The following is a 17,440-nucleotide window of genomic DNA, read 5'->3' as shown; positions in this document are numbered from 1 at the left end:
CCTTGTCTAAGGTGGCATCTTGGCATTTCTAAGTAACTAATTTGATGATAGTTTTCAAATGCTGTTCATCAATGATGTTGGATAACTTTGGTTTATGGACTGTGGATAAATGATGTCAATCAAACCAATTAAATTCAATCTTAAAGAACGAGACTTTCAATCAATTGATCTTTTTATCTTATAATGCCAAAAACCCATTTGTGATATTTCTTATCTTAAATTGACTAGTTTTAAAAATGGATGTATTGAGTACATATTTTGGCTATTTACTATGGATATCGGAAGGCAGAAAGTAAGTTCTAGGACATGGTCATGCTATGACCTAGCTCAAACTATGCATGAATGAAGCTTTGTGTTGTATATTGATTATGGAGCAGAGAAAAGAAGAAACAACTTCTTTATTTTGATACCTTTAGAAGAAGCACACAGACCAAGCCTCTGGATAGGATGATCTATTGCTAATTCACAGGTTAGAGGAGGCACAACTATAGGACACCAACTATAATACTGTTGACAGGATTGTTGTATGTTTATATGAATGGCCCAAATGCTAATCTGTGTATTAAAAGCAATCTCTCATGTTCTTATTAGAGAGAGGTAGAAAATGGAGGTATAGGGGCACGTGAGTGAGGTTATTGCACACTGCAGACCGGTGCACTGGTTCCTGAATGCCTTCTCCATCCAGAGTCCACTTTATGTGATTTCATGCCCCAGGCCTGCCGACAAGGGCCTGATAGAGGCTGTGGTGGAAGAGCCTGTTCTGTTTGGGATGGTGAGGATTTAATGACTCCATTTTCTTCACAGTAAAGAGTTGCCTTGTATAATGTATTAGACAGGGTTCTCCAGAGAAGCAGAACCAATAGAATTTCTCTTTCTCTCTAAGAGGGGTGTACATGAGCTTTGACTCATGTTATTCTGGAGGCTGGGAAGTCTCATGATATTCCAGGTGGAAGCTGGAGAACCAGGGAAGCTAAAGGTATAATTCAGTCTGAGTCTAAAGGCCTGAAAACTGGGGGAGATGATGGTATAATTCTCAGTCCGAGGTTAACGGCTTGAGAATCTGGGGGGTGGGGGGCACTGGTGTAAATCCCTGAGTCCTAAAGCCCCAGAACCTGGAGTTCTGATGTCTGCAGGCAGGAGCAGGTGGATGTCCCAGATCCAGGAGAGCAAATTCGCCCTTTCTCTGCCTTTTTGTTCTACTTTGGCCCTTGATGGATTGGATGATGCTCACCTTTCTTGGTGAGGGCGATCTTCCTCACTCAGTCCTCTGATTCAAATGCTAATCTCTCAGAAACACCCTCACAGACATACTCAGAAATATTATTTTACCAAGCACCTGAGTATCCATTAATCCAGTCAGGTTTATACCTAAAATTAACCATCACATATAAGAAATGCAATACATCTCAAATGAGGAAAGATTGAATGATACCTTTGGCTTTTGACACAATTGAAAATGGTTTACCAGGCTGAATTATTTAGTAATTACTTAGTATTTATTGAATATATGGCCATTTTGTTATTATTCAATGTTATAAAAGGCAGTGTTTTTTCTAGACCATAGATTACCCAAATTTTGTGAAGCAGGTAAGATTTGACAATGAACTATTGGCGTCTTGGGAATCGTTTACACTTATAATTAAATTATTAGCTATGCTGTACATGATTATAAATTTAAATATGGAATTCAGCCACTAGTAATCATAGTAAACTTTAGTTAATTTATGCTTTCCAAGGGGAAGAGAAGAATTAAGTAAAAGCTCTTAACAACTCGTGCTTTTAAAAAATATTTATCTTTGAGTTGACTCTAACCTTTATAAAAGGTGAGTATTATTGGATTAGAGTTCATTTAACAATCATCTAGTTAATCTGTGCAACTAGTTTAGATCACTCTGTCTCCTCCAAAAATCTAGGACATATTGAAAACCTATCGCCAATAGTGAAGGAATCTCTTCTGTGCATTTGTGGTGTGTATACGAATGTGTGTGCTTTAGAGTGATATGGTAACTTATTAGCTCTGTCCACCCATATTTCCAAGCTGTTCTTTTAGGCAAATGGTAGGAATGAATTTCTATGCCCTTTTGGAACATGGCTAAGTGACTTGATTTGGCCAGTAAAATGTGATTGGAGATGATGTGTGTCACTTCTGGACAGAAACCTCTAAAAGACAGTGCAAAATTTTCCAGCTTTCCTTCCTCTAGCTTCAGTCACAGTAAATGACAGCCTTTTTCTTCTTTCTTCTTCTTCTTTTTTTTCTTTAGAAGGAGTCTCCCTCTGTCGCCCAGGCTGGAGTGCAGTGGCTCGATCTCGGCTCACTGCAAGCTCCGCCTCCCAGGTTCACGCCATTCTCCTGCCTCAGCCTCCCAAGTAGCTGGGACTACAGGCACCCGCCACCACGCCTGGCTAATTTTTTTTTGTATTTTTAGTAGAGACAGGGTTTCACTGTGTTAGCCAGGATGGTCTCGATCTCCTGACCTTGTGATCCAACCGCCTTGGCCTCCCAGAGTGGTGGGATTACAGGCATGAGCCACCGCACCCGGCCCAAATGACAGCCTTTGGTTGATAAGCTCTGGTGGAATGGGCCTGGATCTAGATGACCTGACCTGACCTTTCCATGACCCATGATCAACTTGTAGCTTAAGTGATAAATAAGTTTTTGCTGTCCCAAGCTTTTGAGATTTTAGGCTTGTTTTACTAAAAGCAACACAGTTAACCCATCCTATCTAACATAAATGATAACAGCAACTCCAGATGTGGCACGGCCATGCCCTTTAAGAACTAGAAAAGATAGATAACAATTATGATTAAAAACCATAAGTAGTGCTAATTATAAAGCCATCACAAAGTAAAATCATGGCTTATTTAGATGGAATAAAATAAGAACTATAATAACAACATACTATTTGGAGGTAGAAGACAAAATTATCAATATGAATCATAAAAATCATATAATTGTTCATCTAAAAACCCGAGACAACTAAAAAATTACTAGATCAACAAGATGAATGTAGGCAAAATAAAGGTTCAGAAATAAACAGTTTTCTTTGATATCAACTGTAAACAATTACAAAATTTAATGGAAAAAACAACCTTTTCAAAATGCAATACCATGTACCTATTCCAGAAAGATCAATTAGATAATGGTTTTAAAGTTTGCAAAAAGATGTGCTAGAAGGATCAGTAAGACACAAATAAAATTGGTTCCCTACAGGTGATGGGGACAAATGAGGTGCAGACAGAAGGGGTAGAGGCAAGGCCTGTCGATGTATTTCTATCTATATAGATTTGACCTTTTCATCATGTAAGCGCAAATGAACTTGGATCACCCGGGAAAATAGTTTCAATATTTAAAAACATAGGGAGAAACTAAAAGGGAAAAACTGGATAGATTTGACTGTATAAAGCTTAAAATTTCTGTGTGTTAACACCATGAACCAGATAAAAATTAAATGACAAGCCATGAAAATATTTACAATATGTAAATAACCAAGGAGGTATTATTATATATTCACAGTCTTTTCAGCTCAAGAAAACTATAAGCAGTCCAGCAGAAAAGTAGGTAAAAGATGCAAAAGATAATTAATTATAATTACATATAGATAAAATACAAGTGGCCATTAAATTGGAGAAGAGTAAAGACCAATTTCAACAGTGATTGAATAAATAAAAATTAAAATGAGATATAATTTTTAATTGAGCAATTTGGCAAGGATTAAGAAGAAAGCTAATATACTATGTTGAGAAGACTATGATAAAATAGATAATTTGATAATAGAAAGGTGAAAAAGTAGATTACAAAAATATTTGTGACTTGTTTTTCAAGTAAAAATACATGCATATGTATTTAGAATTAAAAAATCTTGGACAGAAATACATATTAACTTTTAGTTTTTGGTTTCATATTCAATTTTATTTTTTATATCTGTATTTAAAATTTTAATGTATTTGCCAAAATTTCCACAAAACCATGTAGTATTTTTACAAGGAGAAAAAATTTTTTAAGAATGTGAGATAAGAATCTAAAGTCCTTATGAGTCCAGTTTCCTCATACTTTCTACAGAAATCTCTTTCATTAAATTCTAATTAAACATTATTTCCCAAGGATGTCATCACTAAGGATAACTGCTCAAAAACATTTTTGAGTTATTTTAAATGTAATTATAATAATGTAGCAGAAATGTTTTACTTGTTTTTATGGCACATGTGTATAATTTTAGCTATACTATGAATTTGTTAGGTTTAGACTACACACCTGACTATTTACAGCACTGTCCCTTTGGAAAATGGGTTCTGACCTTTAAACTATGAATTTAAAAAGAAAGTTTTGGGATACAACCCATTTATGCGTATCTTGTGCTTCTAGATCTTGTAATTTGAATTTCTCATCATTTATTGTTCTTTAACATTCTGCAGGGGACTTTATGGGTGTCTTATGATCTCAGATGAGACTGGAAACTGGTCTGGAATGACAGGTATACACACTGCTAGGCAGGTAGGATCATTTCTTCACACTTCCAAGAGTATACAGTAGGCACTCAACAAACACTAGTAGAACAAAATAGAAGACAGTCTTGATTTGGAAGAAGGCAGGGCATCAGGTTGCTGCAGAGGGCTGAGCCTGAGGCTGACAGACTGCATCCAGCAAGGGTGAGGGCACGGCATTGTCTTCCTGGTTCCTTGGCCTAGGTACAGGGTGCAGATTGCATTTCACTTCATTGGCTTTAGGTTGGGAGCTAAGCTTGCTATTAATAGTTCCTCCTTAGTCTTGTGTTTGGTTTCTTCACTCTCACACACCTGGTGAGGCTCCTTCTCCAGAGAGGGGCTGTTTCCTGAACTCAGAGTTTTGTGTGTCTTGGACTTGGGCTTCCAAGAATTCACCCCTCTTGGGATCAGTCAGCTTTGCGACGGATGTCTCTCAACTCTGAAGAGAGTTCTCTCTCCTGTCGGAGCACTCAGAAAAATTTCTCTTATTATTTTGTTCCTCCTAAAAACCCACCATTAAAATCAAGCCAGTAACAATGTAAAATTATTTTTATGATGCTTTGCAGCATACTATGCTCTCAATTTACCCATATTTCATAGTAATGGGGGGATTGACCCTGTCCCCTTTCTAAAACTAAGCAATAAAAACCTCTATGTTTTCCAGGAATGTTCTCTCCAAGGGACACATGCTTTTACTCAGAAGGCTCTTACTTCCTGTGACAGAAATTTTAGTGGGGCATGGACTGTGGTTCAGATAATGCTACCCCCCCTTTCTTACCACTGGCCCCACCAGGAACTTCTCTTACAAATAAGCCCTTTGTTGATGAATGGGTTTGCCTGTCATCTCCTCCAGAACATAACATGGCACATAGGTCTTAGAGGCTGCTGGTATCCATTAGCATTTAAGAGGCAAAAGAGACCCCCTTGGGGGAAAATGTGGCCAGCATGCTGGTCATCTTTGAAGCTCAAGGTAAGGCTACCATTAAGTGGGACTTGGAACGGTTGTTCCTTAAAATATGAACCACAGGCCACCTGGATCAAAATCATCCCAGGAGCTTGTTAGGAAAGCAAATTCCTGGGCCCCACTCCAGAATTTCAGTTCCTGGAGAGGGAAGACTTAGGATTTGTGTTTTTTTTTTTTTTTTTTTGAGATGGAGTTTCACTCTTGTTACCCAGGCTGGAGTCCAGTGGCACCATCTCGGCTCACTGCAAGCTCCGCCTCCAGGGTTCAAGTGATTCCCCTGCCTCAGCCTCCCTAGTGGCTGGGATTATAGGCACACGCCACCATGCCTGGCTGATTTTGTATTTTTAGTAGAGACAGGGTTTCACCATGTTGGCCAGGCTAGTCTCAAACTCTTGACCTCAGGTGATCCACCTGCCTAGGCCTCCCGAAGTGCTGGAATTACAGGCATGAGCCACCACGCCTGACCAGGATCTGCGTTTTTAACAAGAGCCTTGGGAAATTCTTTTACATACTCATTTAGAGGCTGGATGCCGAGTCTGGTTCTCTTTCTACCATGTGGGATGCCTCTCATCACTGTGTGCCTTAGCAAAATGCATTTTCCCGTCTTCTCTGGGGTGGACTACAGTGACCCAGCCACCCCTTTGCATGCACACTTTTATTTTTTCATTCTGCAGATATTGTGTGAGAATCTACTATGTTCTACATATTGAAAAATCGTGAGAAATCCAAAGATGGCATCCAAAGCTGCCTTTGGGGGCAGTAGCTATAGTAAAATAGTATATACAATCATTTAGTTGGCATGTCCAACCCGCCTTATTTTGTTGTTCTTTTTATTTTGTTTTAGGCTTTTAGCAGCCTGAAGCCATGGCTTTTACTTTCTGTCTCTAGTGATAAATGGAAAAGAGGGATGAGGAAGGGCCTTTACTGGCCTAACCAGAAACAGCAACTAAGAACCTGTGACTGTATTCTTTCCCTTGGGCACCCCTGAATTGTTCCCCACCTTTGCCATTTCTCATGCTGGACCCTGTGTGTGGCAGGAAACCCTTCCACGTGGAACCCACCCACTGAGTAAGCAGGACCCTTATCCAGTTCTTTCCTTGATGGCAGAACACTTCTCAGGTCCCACCCACCTTGTGCTTTGGCAGCAGCTGCAGTGGCAGCTGGCCTAAGTAGTGAGTTTTTGATTCATGGTGAGATGTGATGGGTAGCGGGGCCTGCAGGCTTGTTTGGGCTTGTTCTTCTGCTTGGGTTCAGGCATTCGGTGTTTAGATTTAATGTTTCAACATCCAACAGCTTCTCAGTTTGTGCAGAGGTCTAAATCATAGAAGTCTTATCTAAAGCAGGAAAAAAGCATCTGCTATTGCTGGGAATGTTCATACTGAATGCTTTGGAATCCAATTTTATGATCATTTCTCCTTCTTCCCCACCCCACGTCTCCTTCCCTTTTTTTCCTCCACTCAAAGAAGTCCATTGCTTGCAGCCACCCAACTTCAGTACATATTTTGCTTGTTTGTTATCCCTCATCTACTTAGGGGAAATGGTTGCAAGAACAACTTCAGAGGTATATTAGTCTACACAAGACAAGAGAAGCAAGGACTAGTCCCTGGAGAAGTGAACAAGGGAGACTAAGTATATGAAAGTTCTCCATCTAGGGATGCTGAAAGTTCATCCTGAGGCTTCTGGAATCTTTGCCTCTGCTCCGTTTTTGTTTCTCTAGCATCCATTGAGCGTTACTAAGTGCTTTACCCTGTTGCTCACTACAACCTATTTTGCTGATATGAAAACAAAGGCTGAGCGAGGTTGGGCAGGTTGCCCAAGTGCACATAGAACATGCTGGGGCCAGGATTTACACCCTCACACTCTAGCTCCAGCAGGGGCACTCCTAGCTGCTCTGCTATCTGCCCTTCTCAAGCGGTCCTGCATTTTTCTCCACGGCCTTTTAAATGCCTGCTGGCTGCAGAGCTCCTTTTCAATTCCTTCTACCTGATTCTTAATCCAGGGGGGCAGAGATTGACTCACCAGCAGTTGGAATCCATAGAATTCTATGTGAAGCATTTCCAAGGAGTAGGATCACACCCAGAAGAAGGGGATCTTTGCCCTTCCTGACTCCACAGGGAGCTAGTGGGACAGTGAGATTGGTGGAGACTGCCACAAACATTTCTGTGTAAAAGAAAAGCTTGCTTATTGGCCGGGCCCCAGTGAAAGGGTCTGTATGCCAGGGCTGTCCAGTGATGCTCTCAAGGCTCTCAAGGCCTCTCAGGCACAGAGGCAGAATAGAGGGCAGTGGGGAGCTGGGGGAACTGGGGAGAAAACCCTCTTAAAGAGAACAGGGGCTGACTGAACAATGCAGGGAAAGAGCATAGATTGAGAAGTCCGAGGGACACAAGTTCAAATCTAGACAATTGCATTTGCTAGATGTGTGTGGAAGTTGCTCAGTTTCTCCAAGTCATAAGTCTAATAACTGCCTCACAACTCTGCCATTGCAGTTAAAGTGAGCAATACGAATGATGTGCCTCATACAGGGCTTGACTCTTACCAGGCACTCAGCTCATGGTGGCTGTTATTAGCCCAGGGGCAGATACAGGGAATGAAAATTCCTTTCTCCCTTTGACCACCAACCCAACCTCCCCTTTTTCTTCTTAGATTAGGCTGCTGTAGAGGTATGGATGTGTTTCTGGTTTTGGCTGTTCGCACATGCTGATCAAATTATGACAGTAGTGTGAACTTAACCTGAAATTAGAAAGAGAAACCAAATTATGACAGCAGTTGGGCAAAAAGATCTTCAAGTGGATTATTTGGTTAATAGACATTCCCTGTAGCATTTCATTTTTTTTTCTAGAGAGAAACCATTGATAGCTATTAATTAGTATTCTGAATGTACTTTGTCTTAGCAATGCCTCTGCTGATCCTGATCTGAAGGTGGGTTGGCTGCCTCCTGTACAGCCTGACCTCCTCTCCAGGGTGCTGGACACTCTTACCCATGTTGATAGTTGAGACATTTTTGTGGTCTGTGTCCTTTTGTTTCTAAAATATAAGGGGTTCTAGTGAATTTTCCTCCAATGAGCTAGTTTGCCTTTTTGTAAGTAGTCTCAGCTATCTGCTGTTTTTTTCCTATAGATTAAGCCTTGTGGGCTCACCTGTCTCATTTTGCTCTTCTCTCTGGGGGTTGCCCTCATCCCCCTTTGCAAGTCTTCTTCTGGTATCTTTCAGGGGTCTTTTGTTCTCTCTTCCACATTGTTAATTAGAATGCAGAATCCAATCTGGAGTGAGCAAGCACTGACCCCAGGGCACCCTGCTAAGCACCTCTTCTTGCTGGAGATGTGCCACAGAGCCTCACCTTTCCTTCGTAATCTTTTGTTAGTGTTCAACCCATGTGACTTGCTCTCCCTGCCAATTTGAACCTTTAAATGTTAGCAATTAAAATTTCATGAGCTGTTGTATGAAATGCTGCAACTCAAGCCCCAAACACAGCAGCTGCTGTGTTTCTTTTGTCTTCTCATATGGTTACCCTTTCCAAAACAAGATATCATGTTGTTTTGGATTTTTTTGTCCTTAAGAAAGCCGTTTTGCTTATTGCTTGAGACATTCCACTGTCCTTGATACATTTACAAACTACATTTTTAGCCACAACTATCCTTACTTTGCTAATTACAGATTTACAGGTGCTGGTTAGTTTCAGAACAAATGTCCAGACATTTTCAGTTTCCACTCCCCTCCACCCATCTGCTTCCCAGTAAGTTGTGAGAAATAATGAAACTTTTCACTGGTTTCTTACTCAGATCTTTGAACACCCCAAACTACTTATCACCTGGCCTCTTTGATTTGTAAATGTCTAGGTTGTCCAATTACTACTTTTTGTATTATTTTCCATCAGCTCTATTTGTAGAGTCTTTGAAGTCATGGCATAGTATCTAGTTTCCTTTTTATAGAAGAGTTCCTATCTGTGAGCCATGGTTTTCAGCTGAGGCCGTCCATTAGAATCCAGGGTGGAGTCTTTAAAAAATTCAGATACCCAGGTACCTTTCTTATCCCCTACGGAATATTGATTTAGAAGGTTTGGGGTGGGGATATGAGCATCTATATGTTTCTAAAAGCTCCTGAGTTAATTCTAAGGACAGCCTGGTTGACAGCCACATTATGGACTGAGTCCCAGGTCTGTGGTATCGAGACCACCATAGTGACTGGCCCCAGCAGGCCCTGGGGCCTGGTCTATGGACCCTGAGCCTGGGTTCTAGCTTCTGTTACCTCTCCCTGATGGAGAGGGTCCATTTGAGCAGGGGCTTGGCTATATGGAGAAGGTTGATGGGAAGACATGAAAGGAGGGCTTGGTAGGTGGAGAGAAGGGCAGGATGAAGCAGAAGCCTGTCGCTAGTGTAGGGAAGACACGGCTGAGTTACAACTTAGCCCAGAATGCCTGAGAGAGAGTGGTGGGAGTCCATGTTGGATGTGGGTCAGGGCCTTGAACAACAGACTTCACGTGTACTTTACTCTGCATAAAAAGCAGTGGTGGAGGCCAGCCCTAAGGTATTGCCAGGTAATAATAGATGGTGAATCCCTGTAACGTCACCTCTGTAAATAAAGCCAAGTTTTGTCTTTCTTCTCTTCATTATTTCCAGGACAGATTATATAGAACCCAGAGCTCTTTGAAATAATTAAGAATGCACTTTGCTTTTCATGATCTGTCTTAGGAGGATTATAAAACCGATGGCTTGTTCCACACATTTTGCCTATAGGCCTGGGTCCTGCCCAGGCGATCCCCTGGATTTCTTCACATTGCTCCAGGAACCTCCTCACATCTCCCAGCCAAGGCAATCAATTGCAGCAGAATTCCAAACGTTCTCCCTATTCATGATGGGGTTTCTGCCAATGCCTATAAATAAATAAAATCAATGTCTTTTTTGTGTTTTTGCTGAGCTTTATTGGTTCCCCTTATGAGATGAGGAAGGATAGGATAAGAAATGAAGAACTTGTTTGTATTTAATCTTCCCGAAATATATTTGGGCAGACATTATTATCTGCATTTTGTGGCCAAGAACATTGAGGCTTAATCGAGGTTAAGTAACTTGCTTGTGGTCACAAAATAGTAAGTTGTGAAACTGGGGTAGAAAACCAGGTCTTTCTGGCCCCAAACCCATGCTTGCTCCATTATGCCACCTCTTCCTGTCTGGGTGGAATGTCTGCCAGGGGATGTTGAGGCATCCCTGGTAAGGTTAAACCTCATTTACATTTTAAACCAGACACTAGTCTAGAGGCATGTCTAGGCTGATTGAAGGATTTGGGGCAGATTTAGGGTAGGCTATGCGCATGTGATGTCTGGGAGATTGATAATGGGCTAAAGTTGGGATGGTTGCAAGACCAACTTTGGCTGCTTTGCAGTTTTGCCCAGAACTATAGTAGCATCCAGGGAGCTGGTGCTAAAGCTGAGATACTAGCCTCTCTTTGGAGTTATTAACATATGTGTTCTCCAATTCAATATTGTTCTCCTGCTTGGCAGAGGAGGAGAGGTAAACAGATGCACCTGGGCAGATTTTCTTGAGTTGTTCCAGGTAATCTTTTCATAGGATGTTTCTGGCTGCTATTTCCCTTTGTTTGCACTCCTGGGAACATGTACGGGATGGATAAGCTCACGGCACTACTGTGGCTGATATTGTTGTGCCGTCTACCTAGTGTTGTGGGACAATCTTCTGATAAATCTGAGTTGCTAGAGTATAATTTCCATGAGGGCAGTGTCCAGGTCTCTGTATCTTCAGCATCTAGCACAGTGCCTGATACATAGCAAGTGCTTTAAAAATATTTGTTGGATAAACCCAAGTGTTCTGGTTTCACATGGGCTTTTCTTCATTCAGTGATTCTACATCAAAGAGATTTCCCCAGGGCTCTAGAGAGTATGGAGAAGAGTTCATTATAATGCCTTTATTTTTTCACTGTTAGGTTTTTCTTTTAACCATGAAGTCATTTTAGGGTCACTTTGTTTTGTTTGTTTGTTTTTTATTTCTCTAGTCAACTCCTTCTGGGATAGCCCTGCATTTTAATCACATATTAGGGAAAAATGAAGTGAAAAGGGAAGATAAAGCTATCAGCACACCTTGATGACCCCTGAGAACACAAAATCATGGACTCTATTTGCTCTGAGGAACCCCACATCCATGGCCAGGCTAGGACATCTGTGGTTAGAAGGGGCAGGGCAGGGACAGACAGGGACTGACACTCTTCACTGAAGGAAAGGCCACAGAGAACTCAAAGACAGGGCTCATGTCTGCATGGAGCTTAAATGTCATCTCCCCTGTCTATAGCATAGGCCAAGTTGCCATGTGAGTGCAGAGCAGTGGTTGGGGAAGGAATGTCTTTAATCTTAAATTTCTCTCCTTTAAGCCTTCAAATAATCAATTTCACATGTTTGAAATATCTTGGGTGGGAGTAAGAAATTGGGAAAATGAGAGTGTTTGGTTTGTATTCAGCTCTAGAAAATATTAAGAGGCTTGGTGGTGGAAAGGAGTCAGATTCTTTAACCTGCTTTGGTGTGGTTGTGTTCTGATGAAAGTGAGAGAATGTGCACCTGGGATTATTTAAACATGTGACATAACAACATCACAATTAGTTTGTCTCAATATACAATCTTATTTTCTAAAAGCACTCCCCTTCCCTTAATGGTGGGTCTCCTTCCTATTGCCTAGAGATACTTGGTAGTATCATCTCACATGAGTTTCTTTTCTTTGAATTCTTTTCCTCTATGCTTGTGATAAAGGTCTAAAGGTTGTAGGGTTTTGAGGTGGAGAGGATCAAACAAATTCCTTCTTGCCTAATTGTCAAAGTTAGCCAAAGAAGTCAGATGTCTTCAAGAGTTAAGTTGTTAACTAAGACAAATCAACCAAAGCCAGGCCAGCCAAGGGAAATCAGAGGCAAGCCGACCAAAACCACACATCTCTAAGACACTCACTGCAGAATGGAATTCCGGAGGGCAAAATGGTACCTTAAACATTTTAAATTCATGCTTAATTCTACTCTACAGCAAGCCAAGTGTCATTTGTGCTCTTCTTCAAATATCCAGTGCTAGAGAATTTACTATCTTTATTTTACCTAAAAATAGGTCTGGCTATGAGATCAAATTTTACTCAATTAAACAAAATTTGACTATCTCCTTAGATTTTTTAAAATATATTTACCACTGGGGTCATTGCATTTCTCTTAAAGGTGATAGTTCTTTAAGTAATATGTTTGCAAACCATTTATAATTTTATAGTTCTATATACTGCTGTTTTCACTTAAAATTATATTGTGAACATTTTCCTATGTCACTATATTTCTCAAAAATATGAATTGTAATGGCTGTAAAGAATTCTATACCATTATGTTAGCTATTTCTTTCTTTTTGAACATTTAGATTCTTTATAGTTTTTAAAAAATTATAATGTTACAACAGCAAACTCAAAACTATGATTTAATCTCTCATTACCTTAGACTATCTTAGATGTGAGAGTACTGGGTTAAAATGGATGAATGTTTTCAAGGATTTTGATATATATTATGTTTTAGATCATGTTCCAATGAAATAGACTCAGAGACAGAGAGTCTCTGTGTGGGAATTTTTTAAAGGAGTGCCCTCAACGCCCTTGAGAGGGTGAGGAAAAGGACTGAGCAAAGGAAGAAGATGAACTATGATGTATTGCAACAATGGCCTCAGCTGATCCTGAGGAGCGCTGGAGTTTGGAGCTCTCCTGTGAGTTGTCCCAAGCTGAGGCAAGGGGGCCGAGCTTTTGTGCTCTTGCATTGACCTCTCATTGGATGCAGGTTGTCTCCAGGGAGAGGTCATGACCTTGAGTGAGGCATCTCCCTTTGGCCAAGAGCAATTCCAAAACAAAGACTCAACAGCTAGCTGTCAGCAGATAACATATCTGGCCACTGGGGGAATAAGCCCTCAGAACTGAAGGGGGGAAGCTTGTGGTGCATCAAAGTGATTGTTTCAGTTACCCCTTTCAACTCTTGGACCATGTATTTCTTATTTTAAAAAATCACCCTATCTGGGAAGAGCTCCTCTAGAACTCTGGTTTGCTTCTTTTCCTAGGGAAATGTACAAGAGGAAGATTAATGGGACAAACTGTAGCTCTCAACAATGCAGCTGTTCTCAGGGACACAACTGACACTCATCAAATCCCTTCTTTACAACCCAGTGTAGAGTTCCCTTCCCCTTGGCTGAAAGCTCTGCTCCAGGTGGCTTACCTGGTTGGGTGACCCAAACCTTCATCCATGAAGGATCTGAGCCTGTAGTCATCATGCCCTTCTCAAGCCATGACTACTTCTTTTATCCATTTACCATTACAATTGGCTAGGGCATTACCAAGAGATGCCCAAGAAGTCCTTCTGGGAGCCAAATAGTCTTTTCTGTCACCATGTGTAACAATAGCTCAAACTTCTCCTGATCGATTACCACTGCCAAAATGGTGATGCATTTTTTGGCCTGTTGACCTCTTGGCACAAGAAACATAAAGTGCCAACAGCTGTAGCTTAAAGTTTAATGGGATTCGTGTAGTGTTCCTGGTATAAGTGTTTCTGTTCTTGGAACCAGACTCTCTAGAGCTGCAGAGCTCAGAGTCGTGGAGATGGAAGGGATGAATTCCCTGGGTAGGTTATTGAGTGAGATGGTAGGAGGGATTAGCCCTATTTCCACCCTGAACCGTGTAATCTATATAGAGGAGACACAGTACTGTATAATAGTCACTTATTATTAAGGGTGGACACTGCATCCTGGAGGATGCAGGATGCTTAAGGACTCCAGCCTTAAGTATTATATTGAATGTGGTACTTCAGCAATACTTTCAAAAGGGTGTTCCTTTACCTTATAAAGTCAGCAGCTGGTCCTGTGCTCATTGTTGTACCTCTTTTCTTCTAAAGTGAGTTTCTGGGTACAACAGGATGTTCTGTGGGCTCCTGTGTTAGTGAATCGTACATGAAGTAAGTCCTTAGATAATGGTGCTGGCTGAGGATCTATGGGCAGGAATGGCAAACCTGTATCCTAAGTATGTGTTGATTTCCTTCAAGATGAATTGCTGGCCCTTCCATGGAGAAAGAGGTTTAATGTAATTGCTGTGCCACCACATGGCCGATTGGACTCTCTGAAGAATTGTTCTTTGTCAGGGGCTTGGCAGTAATCTCTGTTCCTGATAGATATTCAGCAGCAGCAGAAACTAGATCACCTATTTTGTAAGCTGCCTTGCACAGCCTCCGTGCCTGCCACCATGATTACTCTGTTCATATGCCTGCTTGCCAGCACTGGGGTGATTAATGAGAAAGGGCTGTCTGACATCACCTGGCCAAATCAGTCTGTCCGTTTGACTAGAAATTGCCTCTTCCATGGTAGGCGTTAACATGGTATACAAAGATCTTCATGAAGCTCTTTGCACTTCATGTCCACTTCCGTATTCCTCTTCCCCAGACCTCCTTATTCCTTATCTTTCACTCTTTCTCCTTCCAGGCCACTAAGCAACCAGCCAACCCATTTACAATTGCCCATGAGTTTAGATATATTTGACCTTGAGCCACTTTCCACACAAAGTGAGTGGCCAGGTGCATCACTTGAAGTCCATTGGGAGGATGTCCCCTCACTGCTGTCTTTTAGGGTTACTCATGAGTGGGACCGAGAACACTAAAGACCTTTTCTGGTTTGTATTCCTACATCAAACTGGCCCAACTGTTTTGAACAAAGCTTGGCTTTTCCCTTCCTCTATCAGCTGAACATAAGTGGTGCCCATATAGCCATAGCTGGTGCAACAGTGGTGAATGACATGAGGACTTGGGTCATTAGCTCATGCAATTTTCTCGTTTTTTCCCCTCCCACTTGTATTGAGGTATAATTGACAAATAAAATTGTATATACTTAAAATATACAACATGATTATTTGATATAAGTATATATTGTGAAGGAATGATTATCACAATTATGTTGGTTAACATATCCCTAACCTCAGATAGTTACCATTTTTGTTTTTATGGTGAGAACACAGGATCTATTCTCAGCAAATTACAAATACACAATACAGTATTATTAAATATAGCCACCATGCTGTACATTAGATCCTCAGAGCTTATTCATCTTATATTCGAAAGTTTGTATCCTTTGACCAACATACTGTTATTTCCCCTAACCTCCAGCCCCTGGAAACCATGATTCAACTTTCTGTTTCGGTGAGTGTGACTTTTTTAGATTCCATATGTGAGATAATACAGTATTTGTCCTCATTTTTCTGGCTTATTTCAGTTAGCATAATGCCCTCCCGGTTCATCCATGTTGTCACAAATAGCAAGATGTTGTCCAGTTTTATGGCTGAATAATGTTTAACTACATGTATACCACATTTTCTTTATTCATTTGTTGACAGGCAGTTAAGTTGTTCCCATGTCTTGGCTATTATGAATAATGCTGCAGTGAACACAAGAGTGCAGATATCTCTTTGAGAGATTGATATTATTTCCTTTGGATATATAGACACAGAAGTGGGATTGGTGGGTCATATGGTAGTTCTTTTTTTAATTTTTTGAGGCAACACCATACTGTTTTCCATAACGGCTGTGCCAATTTACATTCTACCAAGGGTACACAAGTTTTCTCTTTTCTCTACATCCTCACCAACACTTACCTCTTGTCTTATTGGTAATAGCCATACAAACAGGTATATGGTGATATCTTATTTTAGTTTTGATTTGCATTTGCCTGACAGTTAGTGATGTTGAACACCTGTCCATGAACCTGTTGGACATTTTTATGAATTTAGAAAAGTGTCTGTTCAGACACTTATGAATTTAGAAAATGGTCTGTTTGACCATTTTAATTATGCTGTTAATTTAATACATTAAAATTAATTGGAGTATTAATTTAATAAATTGAAATTTAGTTTAATTTTAGTTAAATTATTATTATTATTTGCTACTGAGTTGTATGAGTTCCTTATATATGTTGGAAATGAACCCCTTAACAGATACATGGTTTGCCAATATTTTCTCCCATTCTATAGGTGCCTTTTCATTTTGCTGATTCTTTTGTCATGCAGAAGCTTTTTAGCTTGATGTAGTCCTATTTATTTATTTTTGCTTTTGTTCCCTGTGTTTTGGTGTCATATCAAAAAAGTAATTGTGAAGCCAATGTCAAGGAAGTTTTTTCTACGTTTTCTTGTAGGAGTTTTATGGTTTCAGATCTTATATTTGTGTTTTGATTTTGAGTTTTTTTTTATGCTATGAGACAGAGGTCCAGTTTCATTCTTTTGCATGTGGATATCCAGTTTTTCAATACTGTGTATAAAAATGATTATTCTTTCCCCAATATGCATTCCTGGTACCCTTGTCAAATATTAGTTTACCCTATATGTGTAGGTTTATTTCTGGGCTCTCTATTCTGTTTCATTGGTCTATGTGTCTGTTTTAACTGTTTTGATTACTTTAGCTTTGTAATATGATTAGAAATCAGGACATGTAATGCCTCCAGCTTTGTTCTTTCTCAAGAGTGCTTTGGCTTTTTTGGGGTCATTTGTGGTTCCATACAAATTTTAGCACTGTTTTTCCTATTTCTTTGAAGAATGCCTGAAGAATTTGGATAGGAATGGCATTGAATCAATAGATTATTTTGGGTAGTATAGACATTTTAATACTATTAATTTTTAAAAATCCATGAACACGGGATACCTTCCTATTTATGTCTTCTTCAGTTTGTTTCATCAATTCCTTATGTACAGTGTACAGATCTTTTTATGTTTATGTACAGTGTACAGATCTTTTATCTCTCCTTGATTAAATTTATTCCTAGATACTTTGTTTTTGATTCTATTGTAAATAACATTTTTTCTTTATTTCTTTTTCTGATACTTTGTTGTTATTATATAGAAACACACTGATTTTTGTGTGCTGATTTTGTTTTCTGTAACTCTACTGAATTTGCTTATTAGTTCTAATGTTTTTCTGGCTGAATGTGTAAGATCGTATCATCTACAAAGAGACAATTTTATTTCT

This window comes from Pan paniscus, chromosome 16, assembly GCF_029289425.2.
Source record: "Pan paniscus chromosome 16, NHGRI_mPanPan1-v2.0_pri, whole genome shotgun sequence".
Classification (NCBI taxonomy): domain Eukaryota; kingdom Metazoa; phylum Chordata; class Mammalia; order Primates; family Hominidae; genus Pan; species Pan paniscus.
The sequence above is the reverse complement of the archived record's forward strand: the minus strand, read 5'-3'. Positions refer to the sequence as shown.